Genomic DNA, 18,708 nt, shown 5'->3' with positions numbered 1-18,708 from the left:
GGAATCTATTGGCCATGACTGTGTTTCGTTGCCGGAAGGGAAACAAAAAGCAAACTGTTTCCCAGCTCAGACTGAAATGTCAGCGTACTCATGCAAACAAGGATAAAGACAAATAAGGCCAACAAGTTTGGGAGATGCAGAATGACCAAAACGTTATCAAAGAACAAGACATATTATCATATATATTATCCTTTGTTTTTTACCTTGCCATCACTATGTATGGCATTTACAACAAAAGAACAGGGAAATGACTATAAACAAACATTGTGTAAACAATTATGGGATGATTTCAGAGAAATATGCCAAGGAAGAAATGACCCAAAGCAGCTTCCAAGAAGCCCTCAGAAGGGCAAAATACCCAGGTTCACTGGCATTTTTCTCAGCATGAATGGCCAACTGAAGCGTGAAGTGGTTTCTCTGGCAATAAATACAGTGGCAATGTTCCACATGGAAAGTAAGTCAAAATCGAGTCTTGCCAGGTTATAAACTTTCAGAAACAGCACTTCAGCTGCCTTGTGTAGTTTGTATGTTGCCAAGAGAACATCAATTGTGTTTTCTCTCCCATGAGGTTTCCATCTATGGATAACTCAACCCTTTTTTGGGCAAATGAGGGAGTATTTTTTTCACCTCTTTCAAAGTGATAGTTTGAAAAGGATCTCCTTAGACAGCTGAAGCAAACATTATGGATATGGATCCTTCCCCACATGGCCTCAGGAGAGCAAATACAGTCCACTCATTTCAGGCATCTTCAAGACAGGAAGACATCTGGGAAGCGCCCACTGTTTCTTTACCCATTAGGGTGGTTGCTTCCTAATTTTGCTGTACCACCATTGCACTGACCTCTCTTCCAGACTCTGAGAAACCTTCCTGCCACAGGAAGATCACCAGCTTCTTCTACAATGAGCTCCTGGGGAAGAGAAAGCAGGAGCAAGTGTCACAAAGGTAAAGAATCAGGAAGGGCAGGAAATTACTAAGCTAAGACTCTCACTGCTGCTTTCATGGTTCCCTCTCCTCTGCCTGGCTCAGGAGGAAACCTTCGGCCAGGGCCACGCTGGGAACGGTCCTGCCCCACATTCCCTGACCCAGCTTGACACTCTGGGGGAAGAACAGCCAGAAACTGCTCCAGGATCACCAGGTCCAGGATTTCAGCCTTAGTGTGTCTCTCTGGCTTCAACCATTGGAAACAGAGAGCAGGGAGTGGCTGCAAACCTCTCGGGGCCCGCAGTCTCCTTGTAGCTGAACTGTCTGAAGTGCTCCCGCTGTACCTCTGAATGGAACATATCTCGGACAGTTCTTCTGCATGGTCCTCTGCAGAATTCCCCAGCTCCCAGCTGGAAGACATGGAGGGCCTTTTTCTAAGTCGAGCGAGCTGAGTCTTGCTTTTATCCATCTTTTATTATCTGATGCTCTAAGCAGCTTCCAAAAGGCCAAAGAACTGTTCTCCCTCTTGCAGATCTCTCCCCAAAGCAAAAACTGGGGACACCATTCCTAGAAAGAAAAATATTTCATGAATGAGGAATAGTGAAGGATCTCTTTTAGGTGGAGATGCTTAAAAACTCTTTCACACTAGATATTTGCTCCTTCCTCCTCTGTATAGCAGACCAACACAATGCTGAAGAAAAAACAGAGGGTGTCCTTTCCTTCTGGGTCACAGACTGAAACCTTAACCCTATCCAGCTTTATCCAATAGCTTTGTTGCCATCAACTCATTCCTCAGTCCCTCCTTCCCCTTGACGTCCCTGTCAGGCCTGCCTTAAAGTTCTTTCTTCTCCATCATTTATTTATTCATTATTCATACCTTATGATCTTATCAAACTCATGGCGGGAGGGGAAAAACATATTATTTTTAATCATTATACAGATTCCAAAGGAGGCATCTAAATGTTGAAGGGTCTGGAAACCATGCCTATTGACAATGACTGGGGAACTAGGTATGTTTTAGCCTAGAGAACAGACGGTTAAGAGTGATATGATAGCCCTGTTTACGTATTGAAGGAATGTCATATTGAGGATGAGCAAGCTTGTTTTCTGTTGCCCGCAGGGACTAGGACATAAAGCAATGGATGCAAACAAAAGGGAAGGGTTGCATCTTGACATTAGGAAGAGCTTCTTGCCAGTAAGGGCTGTTTGACAGTGGAAACAGTGCCTTTGAGGTGTGGAGTCCCTTCTTTGGAGGATCTTGAAGGAGGTTGGGTGGACAACTGTCAGGGTGCCCAGATTGTGAGTTTCCTGCATGGCAGGGGTTTGGACTGAATGGACCTTGTGGTCTTTTCCGACTCTATGATTCTATGAATGAGATAGAAGGCAGCTTACAGCATATTTAAAACAATATAGCTATACAAAAGCATCAATAAAGTATAAATAAAAGTAAAAATTAAACAGTTGATCAATGGAAAGCATAAAACTCTAAAACATTAATATTCTTGATCTTAATGTTGGACAACACCTGCTTTTTCTTTGCTAATGATGATACATTCTGCTATTATCTGACGCTTTCGTACCTCATAAGCCAAATAGGCGCATGGGGAAAGCCCCATTTGATCCCAAAAGCAAAATTTGAAGCCAAAAAACCTTCTACGCTTTTTCCTAGGATCGAACCAATCGAATGGGACACCCGAGGTAAAATACTGTCTGTCTTCCGCTGACAAGCCATGGCCGCGGTACCGAGCCCATTTGCCCTTATTAAACAGGAGGTTTGCTCTCACAAGGCCTGGCCTCTTCCCTGCTTCCTAGCAGAGATGCCCAGCATGCCCAACATCCCACTGTTTTAATCAGCACATGTCTACTGCTGTGCTCTTCCAAGGAATGGCTGGCAGCCTTGCTGTGTCGAAGGGAAAGAGGAAGGAGGGTTCCCCCATAGAGTCGGAAAGGGCCCCATAGAGCCCCCCAAAGGTCCCTCCTTCCTCTCCAATGAGGGACCCTTCCCGCCTCCTCCTCTGATCCGGAACTGATCCGTGGAAAAGGAGGAGAGAGGGCTGGTGGCACCCTAAGGCCTCTGCTCAGGCTCCCACAGAAGACATTTCAAGGGGGAGGCAAGGGCAAATCCCCCCCATTTCCCCCTTTATTCCAAACTGTTTCTTGACCTATCAAAGCTCGAATGGATGTAGGGGGGAGAAGAAAGTAATGTTCTTTTTTAGTTTGTAACATGCTTTTCATCCTTTAGGATAATGGCCTTCAGGCAACTAATAACCATTTAAAACACCAACAAACATTAATCCCATCCCTTAGGATACAGAGAGAGACAGAGAAGGACTTCCCAAGCAGAAAACAGACCTTATACCAAGATTCCGGCTTCTTCCCAGAAGACAAAAGCATCCATTTGTTCAAGAGAGGTTTTGAACCCAGGAAAACTGTCTTGGGAAGGAGATACTTTGCTTTTTTGCATCAGCACTAGCTGAATAATGTAAAAATATAAATAAAGAGGGGGGGGGGGGAGAGAAAGGGGATCTTCCTCACCTTCCCTATTAATCTGAAAGAAGAAAACCGAAGCAGGCATTTACCATTTAAAGAGCAGCCAGGCTGCTCCTCTCTCCAGGAGGCTCCTTCCCTTCCTCCGGGCTCCCAAGGGCTGCTCCACCTCCAGACCTTCCCTGGAGGGAGATTCGCACTCGGACCGAGGAGATCTTGGCTGAGAGGGAGAGCAGGCTTTCTGCTTTCCTCCCTTCAACTGTGTTTTTCCTTCTAGGAATCCTTTTCCTTCGTTTTAACCTTGGGAAGCCAAACAGCTCCATTCTTCTCTCTGGGGATCCAGAATCTCTCATCCTTGTTTTGTTTGTTTTAATTTAAAACTTTTGTTCAATTTCCAGTAGCCCTAAGAGAACAAAGGCACTGACACAACACACCATTGAAAATGGTCCTCCTCCTCCTCTGTGCAGCTGGAGGCCTTTAAGCAGCATCAGCCTTGAAGGTGGCCAAGGAAGGATGGAGGAATGCAGCTTCAGGTGAAGCGACTCAGCCTCTCAGGGCAGGAGCAAACCAAAAAGCTGGAGCTGGGAAAGAAGAGGGTTTCCTCTGGGATCTTCCTGGCTGAATGTGTGGAAAGACAATGGCAGCTCCCTCCAGAATCCCTGACTTGGAGGCCAGTGAAGGGCAAAAACAGAGGCTGCATCCACACTGCTGAATAATCCAGTTTGACACACTTTAACTGACATGGCTCAGCAGCTAAGATTCTAGAGATTGAGCTTCTCTGTCAGAGAGCTCTGAGCCACAACACACAAGTTCCCAAATCCCATAGCATTGAGCGCATGTCAACGGAAGTGGGTGTCTAACTGGATTATTTCTGGCAGTGCAGACACGAAGAACAGCAGCATTGACAAAAAGGCAGGCCTGTGACTAACATCATCGTATCATTTTTTACCATCTGATTTTACACTTTGCCCAAAATGTATCACAGTGTTTTTTGATTTGGGGAGTTATTGGGCATGCTAAATGCCAACATGGCTACCCTAGATATGTCCCTTTGCCTTATTACCCTCAGGATCCCTCCCCTTGATCTGGTTTCTGGTATCAAACTAAGTAGCTGTGCTGTTCAGTGTAGAAAAGCAGGATGAAAAGCCTTGACTTAATAAAACAGTCAGAACACAGTTGTAGAAAATAAAAGCAGTAAAGTTTATATATAACAATCAGGTTACACAATAACTACTACTACGGGAAAGTTGATCCTCTTAGATCCTAAATCATTAAAACTGTATTAATAAGTCATGCTTCAAAAAACCAAGTCCAGATCCAACTGATCTTGGGATTACAGCAGGGGTCAGCTGTAGTGGTATTGGATGGGACGCTGCCAGCAAATACCAGGAGCTGAAGGTATATTCAAGGAAGGAACTAGCAAACCATCTGTTACATATTCCCTTAATAAGAAGGCCTTAGGAAGTTCATGTGGTTGTTGTAAGTCAAATTGAGTTCAAGGCACATACATTCACACACAAGTGGGTTTCACTGAGACTCCTCAAGGCTACTACTGTTGCCATCCATTTGGTGACTCTGGCCTCTTAAAAATGCCTTGTCAACTGTTTCCTACGGTTCCTCCCGCATCATATCAATTTCCTTCATTTAACATGTAGTTTAACTTGCATTTTTATGCTTGTTTTTTGTTTCCAAGCCCTTCTTTGAACTTTATTTTTGCTTGTTTTCTAGTTACTTGGCAATCTCTTACTACAACATTTACGTTCAGAAATTGCCTGAATGAGTTCAGGGTTCCTTCCAGCCTCTTTTCATGGATGGAAGTGAACTTCATCTTCTGACGAGAAATTTCTCACAGCAGGTACTAAAATACATCTTGTCACATAATTGACAGTTAATGCGTGTCTTCCCTGTATGGAGTCAATGGATAAATAGACAAATTAATCTTTTCCTGAATTAAATTCTTTCCCACTCCTAGATTCAGATAGTTTCTTAATTCTTTTGTGAATGTATTGATGATGGTAAGGCCCTCTTCTGACTGAAACTCTTTCCACAATTCCATGGCATTGAAATGTGTCTCCCCCCCCTGTGAATTGTTGATGAAGAGAAAAGTATCCTTTTCGATGAATTTCTTTCCACATGCAGGCATTTAAAGGGTCTCTCCCACTGTAGAATTGTCTCATGCCGGGAGAGGTGACTCTTGGACGGAACTCCTCATCCACACCCAAACACTGAAATGGTTTCCCCGTGTTGGGGAGTTAATCATGACGCGTGAAGTTTGTTGCCAACGGAACCTCTTTCCCACACTGCAAGCACTGATACGGTGTTCTCACTTGTGGGAGATAATTGATGCGAGTTACATGACTTTCTGATTGAATTTCTGTTCACACATTCCAGGCATGTCAGTTGCTTCTCCTCATGGGGAGATTGATGAAGGAATGAAGTTTCTTCTCTGGCTGAGGAGCTTTTCACATTTGCCATCGGTATGGCCGTCGGCTCATGACGTGAGAGGTGTGCCTTCTGACTGAACATCCTTTTCATATTGGAAGCACTGAAAACGCTTTCGACTTCCTTCCCCTGTAGGCGTTGTCGTGTGACGTGAGAGTCAGCCTTCTGACTAAATGTTCTTTCCACACTCAATGGCATTATTAATATTGGTCTCCCCTGAAGTGATCTAACTGATGATGACACAGGGTACTCGTTTTGATGAAACTCTTCCACATTCATGGCAATTTAAATGGTTTCTCTCTCTCCTTCTCTCCTGTAAGACTTATATTGATACGAGTTAAGTATGACGTCGATGGAAAACCGTTCCTCTGTATTGAACATGCACAGAAATGGCTTGTCTCCTGTGGTGAAGTTTTTTATTGGATGAATGAGAGGATTATAGCCTAACTGAAACTCTTTTCGCACATTCCAAGCTTTTCAAAGAGTTTCTTCCCTGCATGTCTGCTTCATAGTTAACTGGTGTATCTTCTGCTTGGGTTCTTGCTACACTCCAAACTATTATAGATTTCTCCCCTGAGTGCTGTCTTTGTGTGACACAAAGTGTGACCTACACCTGAAACTTGCCACATTTCCAACATTGAAATGGTTTCTCTGTTATTTGAGGGTTCATGGGAAACAGTTTTTCCCTTAACACTCTCACCATCTTTTAAGATTGTTCTCCATGTGGTTCTCGTGTGAAGATTAAGGTTTGATTTACAACTGAAGCTTCTCCCACAACAAGACAAAGACATTCACTTCCGTCTGCATTCCATTTATTCACCACCTGGAAATGAGAAAAATATGGTCAAAGCACAAGAAGAGGACAAAAACCAAAACAAAATGACTCTAACAGACATTATGGAGTAGTACTGGAAAGACAAATGAGACTCCAGAGCTTCTCCAATGACAATCCTGGGAAGCCCTGTGGCAGAGACGCCAGTAGAAAGCTCTTTGAAGGAACTCCTAGTTGCTTGCATCCATCAAAACTGAACCCAGGAACTATCCTCTTTCTCAACTGGGTTTGCTGCCAGATTATCCTCCTTAAAATAACGAGGAAAAGGAACTGACTGTGCTTCACAGTGCTCAGCAAAAATCCCCATAAACAAATATTATTGTTATTATTTTATTTTCTAACCTACCTTTCTATCTAATATGTGTCTATAAAGGTTACTCTCTTCCGCTCTTTTTCCGCCATTGGTCAGACACTCACTGAAAATAACGCATCTAGTTTTGGGAGTAGCAGAGAAGAAGGGAAACCTTACCAAGGAAAAGCCACCGTCTCCAAATTCTCCTCCATGACTCTATGCAAGACCCTTTGGTCTGGACCAGAAAGCACCAACTCCTCCTCACGAAATACACAGCCAACTCCACAAAAGCCACCAAATAAAAAAGAATCCCATCAACCAAACAATACGAACTAATTGGAAAGAAAAATGAAGTAGCTTAGGGCTGCTGAATGCAATAATCTTTAGTTAATATGGCACTCAGTCACTTTAATGAAACAAATCGAACTCAAAAAGGAAAAGGGAGTGGTTCTTTCCGCCTCCCAAGAAAGACAAGCAGAGAACCAGGGAACCCAGCCGATTCCTTCTTGGTTCCTCCAAGAATTTGGTCCTACCTGATCCAGAATCACAGAAGCTGTCCAGTCCTGAAAATGAAAAAAGAAAGAGAAGAGCTGGAATCTATTGGCCACCGCTGTTTCGTTGCCTGGAGGGAAACAAAAAGCAAAAACTGTTCTCATGCTTCTACGGATGTATTATGTCTACTCAGCAAACAAGAACATTAGGCCAGATACATTTTTGTGAGTTTAGATGACCAAGAGGGATTGTTTCGGAAAACAAGACATGAATTATCCGTTTTATTATTATTATTACTGCAGTGCATGTACGACCGCTTAAGGTCCGTTTGGCCGAAGACAGGGACGCAGTTGGAGTACAGCCCCGAAGGTGGTAACAAGCCACTAAGGCCATTTGCATCCACTTGAGGAATGAATAACTGTAGAGATGAGTCAGAGTACCTCCCAAACTGCGAACTTTGTCCTTTAGGGACGTTGACCCCGTCCGAGGGCTGGGTGAACAATTTCATCTCTGACTTGAGGTACCTATCACGAGTACCTCAGGTTCTCTGGTTCAGCTTGAGTTTTTGTTGTCCTCATCCAGCAAAAAAAAAAAACAAAAAAGGTACTGTTACTGACCCTATGGCAGGCATCCAGAGGAGAAGATGCTGACCTTAGTCACTGCCAACAGTTGGAGACATAGAGAGATAGATCTGGGGTGTCATCACAACCGGACAGATAATTCCCGTGCCCCATGTCTCCGATGAATCTCTCCCAGTGGCTCAGGAAAGGTTAAACAGCATGGGGGGATGAATGGTGGCCCTGAAGGGAGTCAGATGTCACGTCTGTTAGAGGAGGCCACTATCGCCCAGCCTCACCAGTCTGGAATCTCCCAAGAGATAGGAATGGATCCACAGGAGTGCAGTGCCCCCATGGCTAATTCCATCAGGGCGTCCAGAAGAATACTACGGTCGATGGTTCGAAGGCCGCTGAGATGTCCAAGAGCAACCAAAAGTGTCACACATCCCCTGTCATACCGAAGGAGATTCAGTGACTCAGGCGACCATGCAGCTCAACTCCGTAGCCCCCGTGGAAGCCAAGTTGAAAGGGGTCATTTTTATAGTTTTGTTTATATAGTGCCAGCATTACAAATGGCATTTTATAACGAAAAGAACAGGAAAATGGCTGTAAACAAAAAGTAATGCAAACATAATCATGAAAGACTTCAAAATATATGCCGAAGGAAGACTGGACTGCCAAATCACTTCTGGCAGGGAAGCCCCTGAGAAGGGCAATATTTATCCCTAAGGGATTCACGGGCATGTTCTGGGCATGAATGTCAACTGGAGGTGAGAGGTTTTCTTCCCTGACTCTAGAAGTTCGTAATAAATACAGTATAAGTAGTTTCCACACAGAAAGCAGTAAAAATGAGGACTGCAAGGTCGGCAACCTTAAAACAGTACTTTAGCTGCCACTTATGCAGATTTTGTATCTGTGCCAAGAGATACACAATTGTATGTTCTGGCCACTGTGTTTCCTCTATAGGTATAACTCAAACGCTTTTCTGGCATAATCCGCTACTATTTTTTTTCGCTCTTTTCAAAGTGCTGGTTGAAAAGGAAATCTTCCTTAAAAACAGTTGAAGCAAAACATGTTTGGATCAGCAATCCCTTCCCCTTATACAGTAAGCTCAGGAGGGCAAATATATCATCCACCCATTTCAAGCAACAGTCAAGATAGGGAATCAATCTGGGAACGCCCACTGATTCGTTACCCGTATGCTGGTGCTTCTTCCATCTTGGCGGTACATCCACCTCGGATGGCCTATCTTCCGCAGATCTGGAGAGACTGCTCTGGCACAGGAAGATCCACCAGCTCCTCCTCTCTTTCTTTTCAGAGTCTAAGACCAGCTTCTGTGATCCTGGATCAGGTAGGGACCAAATTCCCTGGAAGGCCAAGAAGGGGTCAGGCTGGGTGCCTTGTTTCCCTGCTTTTCTCTCTGGGCCAGGCAGAACCACTCCCTTTCTCTATATTTTTTAGTCAAAGTTGTTAACTAAAGCAACTCTGAGCACCGTTATACCAAAAATTAAATTGCATTCAGCAGTCCTAAGCTACTTCATTTTCTTTCCTGATTGACTTCATTTCATTCTTTGAAGATACTCTTCTAGAACATGGCTGCATAGCCCAAAAAACCCACAAAAACTATGACCTCAGTATGTTTGTTTGATGGTTATCTTATTTCCCAGGTAACCTTTGAAGAGGTGGCAGTGTATTTTAGCGATGAGGAGTGGTGCTTTCTGGATCCAGAACAAAGGGCCCTACATAGGGAAGTAATGGAGGACAATTTGGAGATTGTGGCCTCCTTAGGTAAGGCTCCCTTCCTCATATGCTTGATCAAATCAGCTTGCAATTGATAATGAAATACTGTTGCCTCTTTCTGCCATCATATTGCATTTGACAGTCGTCCCTTTCCTCCTGGGTTCATTTTGGGCATCTCTTCACAGGAAGTCCTATGCTGCCTGACTTTGGTCAAGGCTCCAGTGGACAATTTTAGCCTGCAGATGTTCAAGTGTTTAGCACTGTGTGGGGAACTCCTCAGTTCTAGAAGTTTCTCTTCACTGGGGTTACTTTGTCTCCTTCATCTTTTCCAACCATCCAACCAACAATAAAAATGAAAGATTGGTTTGTTTAAGGTGACTGATGAGGGCTGTTAATGTTGTGCAGGCTGTTATTAATGTTTGTCTTGTAATGAATATTATTTTTTATGTTCTTAGTTCGATCAATAGTTTACTTTTCAATTTTAAATTTATACTTTGGTTGATGCTTCTGTATAGTAAGCTGCCTTATGCCTCATTCGTTGCATCACAGAGTTCGAAGAGACCTCAAAGGCAATCCAGTCCAATCCCTTGCCATGCAGCAATATACAGTCAAAGCACCCCCAAACAAATGGCCATCCAGCCTCTTTTTAAAGACTTCCAAAGAAGGAGATACCACTAAACTCAGAGGGAGCATGTTCCACTGTCAAACAGCTCTTACTGTCAGGAAGTTTGTTGTATGTTGAGATGGAATCTATTTTCGTGTATTACTCCATATCCTAGTGTCCAGAGCAGCAGAAAACAAGCTAGCTCCATCCTCAATATGACATCCCTTCAAATATTTATACAGGGCTAACATATCGCCTCTTAACCTTGTCTTCTCCCAGCTAAATATACCTAGGTCCCTCAAACACTCCTCATAGGGCATGATTTCCAGACCTTTCACCATTTTTGTGGCTCTCTTCTGGACACGCTCCAGCTTTTCAATATCATTTTTGAATTGTTGTGCCCCAAACTAGATGCAGTATTGCAGGTAATGCCTGACCAAAGCAGAATAGGGCGGTACTATTACTACTCTTGATCGAGACTCATTTTTCAGAGAAACGTAGAATAGAAGATGATGATGATGATGATGATTAATATAATTTCTTTTGGGGATTTGCTGTAGCAACTGTGAAGCAGTGCCGTTATTATATTTTAGGAGGAATAACTGCAGCAAGCCAGTTAAGCATGGCTGAGAGAGATGCAAGCATTTAGGAGCTCCTTCCATGAGCTTTCTACTTTGGGCAGTCTCTACCACAGGCTTCCCAGGAATGTCAATGGAGAAGCTTTGAGTCTCGTTTGTTTTTCCAGTAGCCTGCTCACAATAATATAAATAAATAAATAAAACTTTAATTTATATCCCGCTTTTTGTTTCCACAATCAAAGCAGTGTACAACCTTTAAAAAATACAATATATACAATTCCCCCCCTTAAAAAAGTATTAAACAATTCCATCTATTAAAATTACAGACAATAAAAATCTAAAAACAATACTACAGTAATAAAATAACGGTGGGCAGAGTCTTCGCTTGAATATGACTGTGGGGGGAGCGTTACATGGCCGGGATCTTTCCGGGAAGGCTTGACAGCTTTCTTGAAGCTCTCAAGGTTGGCAATTTGACAGATCTTGTCTATTAAGCAGTTGTTTTGTTTCATTTTTAGTGTCCTCTCTTGTGCTTCACCACATGTTCTTCTCATGTATAGGTGGCGATGTGAATGAGAATGAAGAAGGAAGTGAATGCCTTTGTCTTGCATGTGGGAGAAGCTTCAACTGTAAATCGAACCTTAATCCTCACAGGAGAACTCACATAGGAGAACAATGTCTTAAAGATGGTGAAAGTAGTTATAGGAGAGAAGCAGAGAAACCATTTAAATGTTGGAAATGTGTCAAGAGTTTCAGGTGTAAGCCACAATTTATGTCACACCAAAGATTGCACTCAGGGGAGAAGTCACTAATAGATTTGGAGTGTAGAAAGAGCTCAAGGCAGAAGACACACCAGACTTATCATGACGCAGGACATACAGGTAAGAAAACTTTGAAATGCTTGGAATGTGGAAAGAGCTTCAGTCAGGAGATAAACCTCATTCATCATCAAGCAACCCACACGGGAGAGAAGTCATTTAAGTGCTTGGAGTGTGGAAAGAAGTTCAATTGGAAGATGAGCCTCATTTATCATCAATCAATTCACACTGGAGAGAAACGATTTAATTGCTTGGAATGTGGAAAGAGCTTCAGTTGGAGGTCAAGCCTTATTCATCATCAAACAGCTCACACTGGAGAGAAACCATTTCAGTGCTTGCAATGTGGAAAGAGCTTCAGTTGGAAGACAAGCCTCACAAGTCACCAGGCAACTCACACAGTGGAGAAACCATTTCATTGCTTGCAATGTGGGAAGCGTTTCAGTTGGAAGCCATGCTTAACTCGTCATCAAGTAACTCACACTGGGGAGAAACCCTTTAAATGCCATGAATGTGGAAAGAGTTTCAATCGAAAGAGTAACCTTGGTCGTCATCAATTAGATCATTCAGGGGAGAAGCTATTTAAATACTTGGAGTGTGGAAAGACGTTTAGTATGAGGGCAGACCTCTCACATCAAGAGACAACTCATACAGGGGAGAAAAGCCTTGCTCATTATCAACTAACTCATACAGGGGAGAATCCCTTTGAATGCTTGGAATACGGAAAGAGTTTCAGTGAGAATACCTCCTTCACTTCTCATCTAGCACTTAACACAGGGAAGAAACAATTTAAATGCCAGGAATGTGGAAAGAATTTCAGTGGGAAGAGTAGCCTTGCTCATCATCAAGTAGCTCACACAGGAGAGAAACCGTTTAAGTGTTTGGAGTGTGGAAAGAGTTTCAGTGGGAAAACTTGCCTCGCTCATCATCAATTAACTCATACAGGGGAGAAACCATTTAAATGCCAGGAATGTGGAAAGTATTTCAGTGGGAGGAGTAGCCTTGCCCGTCATCAATTTACTCACACAGGGGAGAAACCCTTTAAATGCTTGGAATGTGGAAAGAGTTTCAGTCAGAAGGCCCACTTCACTTCTCATCAAACAGTTCACACAGGGGAGAAACCATTTAAATGCCTGGAATGTGGAAAGAAATTCAATCGAAAGGATCAGCTTTCTTCTCATCAAGCAATTCACATGGGGGAGAAACCCTTTAAATGCCAGGAATGTGGAAAGAGTTTCAGTCGGAAGGGTAGCCTTGCTCGTCATCAGTTATATCACAAAGGAGAGAAACTATATAAATGCTAGGAGTGTGGAAATAATTTAATTTAGAAAGGACAATTGCTGTTTATCTATTGACTCATACAGGGAAGACAGCATTAAATGTCAAGAATGTGAAAAGGGTTTCAGTGCCTTGCTGTTGGAAATTTCAGTCAAAAGATGAAGTTCACTTTCCATCCATGAAAAGAGGCTGGAAGGAACCCTGAACTCATTCAGGCAATTTCTGAGGCAAACCTTGTTGTAAGAGATTGCCACAGTAACTAGAAAACAAGCAAAAACAGAGTTCAAAAGCAGGGGCTGGGAACATAATTCAAGTATTTTCTATGGTAAAATTGGAAGTTAAAAAATAAGTTAAATATAAGGATATACTGATATGAATGGAGTTAGAGAAACAATTGACACTTCAGGCTAAAGACCTTTACAATATGATGTGGAAGTTCCTCAACTTCAAATATATATTATGTTTTAAAAGAAACAGAGTCACTAAATGGTACCAAAGTTATAGCCCTGAGGGATTCTGGACCTCAGTGAAAACATACCTTCTGTGTGAATATATGGGCCTTCAAGTCACCTTTTGACTTATAACAACCCCATGAATTTCCTAGGCATTTATTAGGAAGGAATATGTAAAGGTGTTTGGTTGTTCCTTCCTTTGAAATATAACCTACAATACCTGATATTTGTTAGCAGCATCCCATCCAAGTACCAACTACAGCTGACCCTGCTTAGATTCCAAGATCAGTTTGGATCTGGGGCTTGTTCTTAAACCCCCCTTTATTAATGCAGAAATTATATAGAAAAGTAAGCAGATTATGATTATGGACCTAAGGAGAAACAGCTTTGCCAGTAGCAGGAGTTAGTGTTTAACCTGATTGTTATATAATAAATCCTTACGGCTTTTATTTTCTACAATTGTGTCTGACTGTTTTCATTCAGGAACTGAGAGAGAGAGCTGTTTATTCTACTTTACTGCGCTGAACCCACTCAGCAACACAGCCACTCAGTTTTGGGTTGTTTTTAAATTATTTTTATTAAATTTCTAAGGGGGAAAATAAAAATAGAAAAAGGAATATATATATATATATATATAGAGAGAGAGAGAGAGAGAGAGAGAAATATCCATACATATATAAACATACAATTAAAGAATCAAACAAACATATATAAAACAATTCCATTAGATCATGATCAGTCAATGTGTAGATGCTGTATAATAATTTAACATCCATAGTTCTTCACCAAACAGTCAGATCTCTTTTTATAACTCTACGTGTATCTATATCATATCTTAATACCAAAGTTTTTCAATTTTCTCCTTTTTATTTTTATTTTATTTTATTTCCCCCCGCTAAGGTCACTGAAGGGGCGATCTGTACCCGCTCAAAAATTCCTCTCACATTGGAAGTGAGGCCCTGGGCATCACCCCGGATTGTTATTTTCCTTACTCATAAGTTTAAGGCATGCCCTTCTCTTTTTTATTTTCATATTCTTGGTTTGTTTTCCCTGCCGAATGCATAGTCAACCTGTCCAAAATCAAAAAATCGTAGACCCTTAATTTCCATTCTTCTATGGATAGGATTACACTGGATTTCCAGCATTTGGCAAATACCATTCATGCTGCCAATATCATGTATAAAATCACACTGATCTGATTTTGTATCAATTTAACTTTTATCATATCTGCTACTAAGAACAATTCTGGTGAAAGAGGTATTTTAATCTTTAAAGCTTCCTGTATTTTCTTATGTATGCTTACCCAATGGTTTTTCACTTTATCGCATTCCCACCATATGTGAAACACGGTTCCGATTTTATCCTTGTATTTCCATCAGTTACTGTTACGGTACGTTGTTTATTCGTTTTAGCTAATCTGGATACCACCTATGAAATATTTTTATATCATTTTCTTTTAGGGTATTACATTTATTAAATTTCTCATTGATCTTCCATGCATGCTCCCACCGCTCTCCTGGTATCAGTCTGCCTAGGTTTTGCATCCACTTAATCATGCCTTCTTTAATAGACTCTTCTTTTAACTCAATATCCAAAAGTAGTTTGTAAGTTTTTTTTAATTTATCCTTTTTCTCCTCCCAGTAAGATTTTATCAAAATCTTTCCATTCAGTTTCTATTCCATCTGTATTTTTATATCTTTTTAAAATTATTCTTTTATTTGCATTTAGTGGAACCAATCAGTTCTTTCCCCTTCCTGTTCTAGCTGCTCTCTAGATTTGATTTTAATTTCTTCGTCTGTGTATATCAGTAAATCTTTATATTTAGTCCAAGTAATGCTACCCCTATATTTGTATTTATGGAAAGATTATTGTGAAGAGGCCCGTTTAGGGATTTTTGAGTAAAAAGAGCTTTTGTAACCTATCCAAACTCTAAATAAAGCATTTCTAATGAAATGCAAAGTAAATTCTTTAAATTCTTTATCTCTTTGGGAAATATTATAGCACATGTATGTGTGCCACCCATGTTTCATATTGGTACCTTCTAGGTCTAACAATGTTTGATTATCTAACAAAATCCAGCCCTAAAAGTGTACACACATTGTAATACAGTTCTAGATTGGGAAGACTTAACCAGCCTTTTTCTTTTCTATCCCGCTTGAGTGCTATTCTGATTCTCGGCTTTTTCCCTTGCCAAATAAATTTGGACAAGTTTTGTTTCCAAATCTTAAATGGTGGTTTGTTTATTATAGGATGTGATTGAAATAAAAATAACCTCCTGGGTAAAATACACATTTGAATTGTAGTGACTCTTCCAGCTTTGCAAATCTTTTAAAATATTCTTTCATGTACTTTCATAGTTATTTTTGAATGAATCTGCATTTTGGTTTTTGATTACAATCCCTAAATATTTGGTTTCGTTAATTATCTGGAAATCCGTTTTGCTTTTAAGCGTGGTTATTTCCTTTGATGTTAAGGTTTTGGTTAAGATCCAACTTTTGCTTTTATTCATTTTAATATCAACAATGTTGCTAAATTTCTCTAACATTTCTTCTAATTTTTGAACAGTTGCTGTCGAGTACAACGTCATCTGCATAACCCTGCATAACCCCGCAAATTATATCTATGATTATGTATTTCTGGTGCTATAATTGCTTTCTCAATTTGGATTACAGCTACTTAGCTTTGATACAGACTGGAGGAGGGCAAACGTTGTCCCCATCTTCAAAACGGGGAAGAAAGAGGATCCCAACAATTATCGTCCAGTTAGTCTGACATCAGTACTAGGAAAGATTCTGGAGCAGATCATTAAACAGAGAGTCTGTGAACATCTAGAAGGCAATGCCATAATCACAAAAAGTCAACATGGGTTTCAGAGAAACAAGTCATGCCAGACAAACCTAATCTCTTTCTTTGATAAAATTACCAGCTTGGTAGATGAAGGGAATGCTGTGGATATAGTATATCTTGATTTCAGTAAGGCCTTTGACAAAATTCACCATGACATTCTTGCAAACAAGCTTGTAAAATGTGGACTAGACAAGGTAACTGTTACATGGATTTGTAACTGGTTGACTGACCGAACCCAAAGGATACTCAACAATGTCTCCTTTTCATCCTGGAGAGAAGTGACCAGTGGGGTCCCACAGGGCTCTGTCCTGGGCCCAGTGCTATTCAACATCTTTATCAATGACTTGGATGAGAGAATTGGGGACATACTTATCCAATTTGTAGATGACAGCAAATTAGGAGGAGTAGCTAATACCCCAGAGAACAGGATCATAATTCAAAATGACCTGAATAGACTAGAAAGCTCGGCCACAGCTAACAAAATGAACTTCAACAGGGAGAAATGTAAGGTACTGCACTTAGGGCGGAAAAATGAAAAGCACAGATATAGGATGGGGGACACCTGGCTACATGTGAAAGAGATCTAGGAATCCAAGTAGACCACAAGTTGAACATGAGTCAACAGTGCGATGCGGCAGCTAACAAGGCCAATGCGATTTTAGGCTGCATCACTAGAAGTATAGAGTCTAGATCAAGGGAAGTAATAGTGCCACTATATTCTGCTCTGGTCAGGCCCCACCTGGAATATTGGGTCCAGTTCTGGGCACCACAGTTCAAAAGACATTGAGAAACTGGAGTGCATCCAAAAGAGGATGACTAAAATGGTGATGGGTCTGGAAACCATGAAGTCCTATGAGGAACAACTTAGGGAGCTGGGGATGTTTATCCTGGAGAAAAGAAGGTTAAGAGGTGATATGATAGCCCTGTTTAAACATTTGAAGGGGTGTCATATTGGGGTGGGATATAAATAAATTATTATTTTTATTCGGGAGCAAGCTTGTTTTCTGCTGCTCCAGAGACTAGGACCTGAAGCCATGGATGCAAGGTCCAGGAAAAGGGATTCCACCTTAGCAGTAAGAGGAACTTCCTGACAGTAAGGGCTGTTCGACAGTGGAACAATCTCCCTTGGAGTGCAGTGAGGTCTTTAAGCAGAGGCTGGATGGCCATCTGTGAAAGGGGATGCTTTGAGTGAGAGTTCCTGGACTGGATGACCCTTGTGGTCTCTTACAACTCTATGATCCTATGATCTATCCATTGGTAGCTGTGCTGACCATATAGCAATGCACAGGAACATACAACTCCACAAGAGTGATATCTTTATGGGGCCAAGGCAAATGCACAAAAACATGTTGCAAGTTTTGACAGCTCCAGAGGCTGCTTGATCAGGCAAAAATGTTAAAAATCATCATGGGGAAAGAACCATATGACAATGTTAGTCACAGGCCTGCTTTTTGTCAGGATGCTGCTGCTGCTCTGCATCTGCACTGCATAAATAATCCAGTTTGACACCACTTTAATTACCATGGCTCAATGCTATGGGATTCTAGGAACTGTAGTTGTTGTGGCGTCAGAGCCCTCTGACAGAGAAAGCTCAGATCTCAGAATTCCTTAGCGCTGAGCCATGGCAGTTAAAGTGTTGTCAAACTGGATTATTTCAGCAGTGTGGATGCAGCCTCTGTTTTGCCCTTCACACATGCTCCAAAGTCAGGGATTCTGGAGGGAGCTGCCATTGTCTTTCCACACATTCAGCCATGGAAGAGTCACCAAGAGCAAACCCTCCTTCTTCCCCAGCTCCAGCTTTTTGGTTTTGCTTCCTGCAGAGAGGCTGATGCTGCAGCTTCACCTGGAAAGCTTGCATTCCTCCATCCTTCCTTGGCCACATTCAAGGCTGATGCTGCTTAAAGGTCTCCAGCTGCACAGAGGAGGAGGAGGAACCATTTTCAATGGTGTGTTTGTGTCAGTGGCTTTGTTCTCTTAGGGCTACTGAAAACTGAACAATAGTTTTAAAATTAAACAAACAAGGATGAGAGATTCTGGATCCCCAGAAGAAGAAGGAGCTGTTTGGCTTCCCAAGGGTTAAAACGAAGGAAAAGGATTCCTAGAAGGGGAAAACACAATTGAAGAGGAGGAAGCAGAAAGCCTGCTCTCCCTCTCAGCCAAGATCTCCTCCGGGTCCTGAGTGCGAATCTCCCCTCCAGGGAAGGTCTGGAGGTGGAGCAGCCCTTGGGAGCCCAGGCTGATGCTGCAGCTTCACCTGGAAAGATGGAGCAGCCCTTGGCCACCTTCAAGGCTGATGCTGCTAAAAGGTCTCCAGCTGGACAGAGGAGGAGGAGGAGGAGGGACCATTTTCAATGGTGTGTTTGTTTCAATG

At 41.9% G+C, this 18,708-nt stretch overlaps 1 protein-coding gene and 1 non-coding gene across 6 annotated transcripts in view; one reads left to right on the top strand and one right to left on the bottom strand.

The window, feature by feature from the left end:
* The window catches only part of LOC121924250 (zinc finger protein OZF-like), a 113,457-nt gene that overhangs the window by 83,272 nt on the left and 11,477 nt on the right, over positions 1 to 18,708 (top strand). The gene's annotated exons all lie outside the window — the stretch shown is intronic.
* On the bottom strand, positions 14,400 to 14,499 carry LOC121924516. The gene has a single exon (XR_006102634.1). It is a non-coding gene; the product is annotated as a U12 minor spliceosomal RNA (small nuclear RNA).

Source organism: Sceloporus undulatus, chromosome 2, assembly GCF_019175285.1.
Source record: "Sceloporus undulatus isolate JIND9_A2432 ecotype Alabama chromosome 2, SceUnd_v1.1, whole genome shotgun sequence".
In the NCBI taxonomy this organism is placed as follows: Eukaryota; Metazoa; Chordata; class Lepidosauria; order Squamata; family Phrynosomatidae; genus Sceloporus; species Sceloporus undulatus.
Note: the sequence above shows the minus strand (reverse complement) of the source record. Positions and strands in the feature narration are given on the sequence as shown.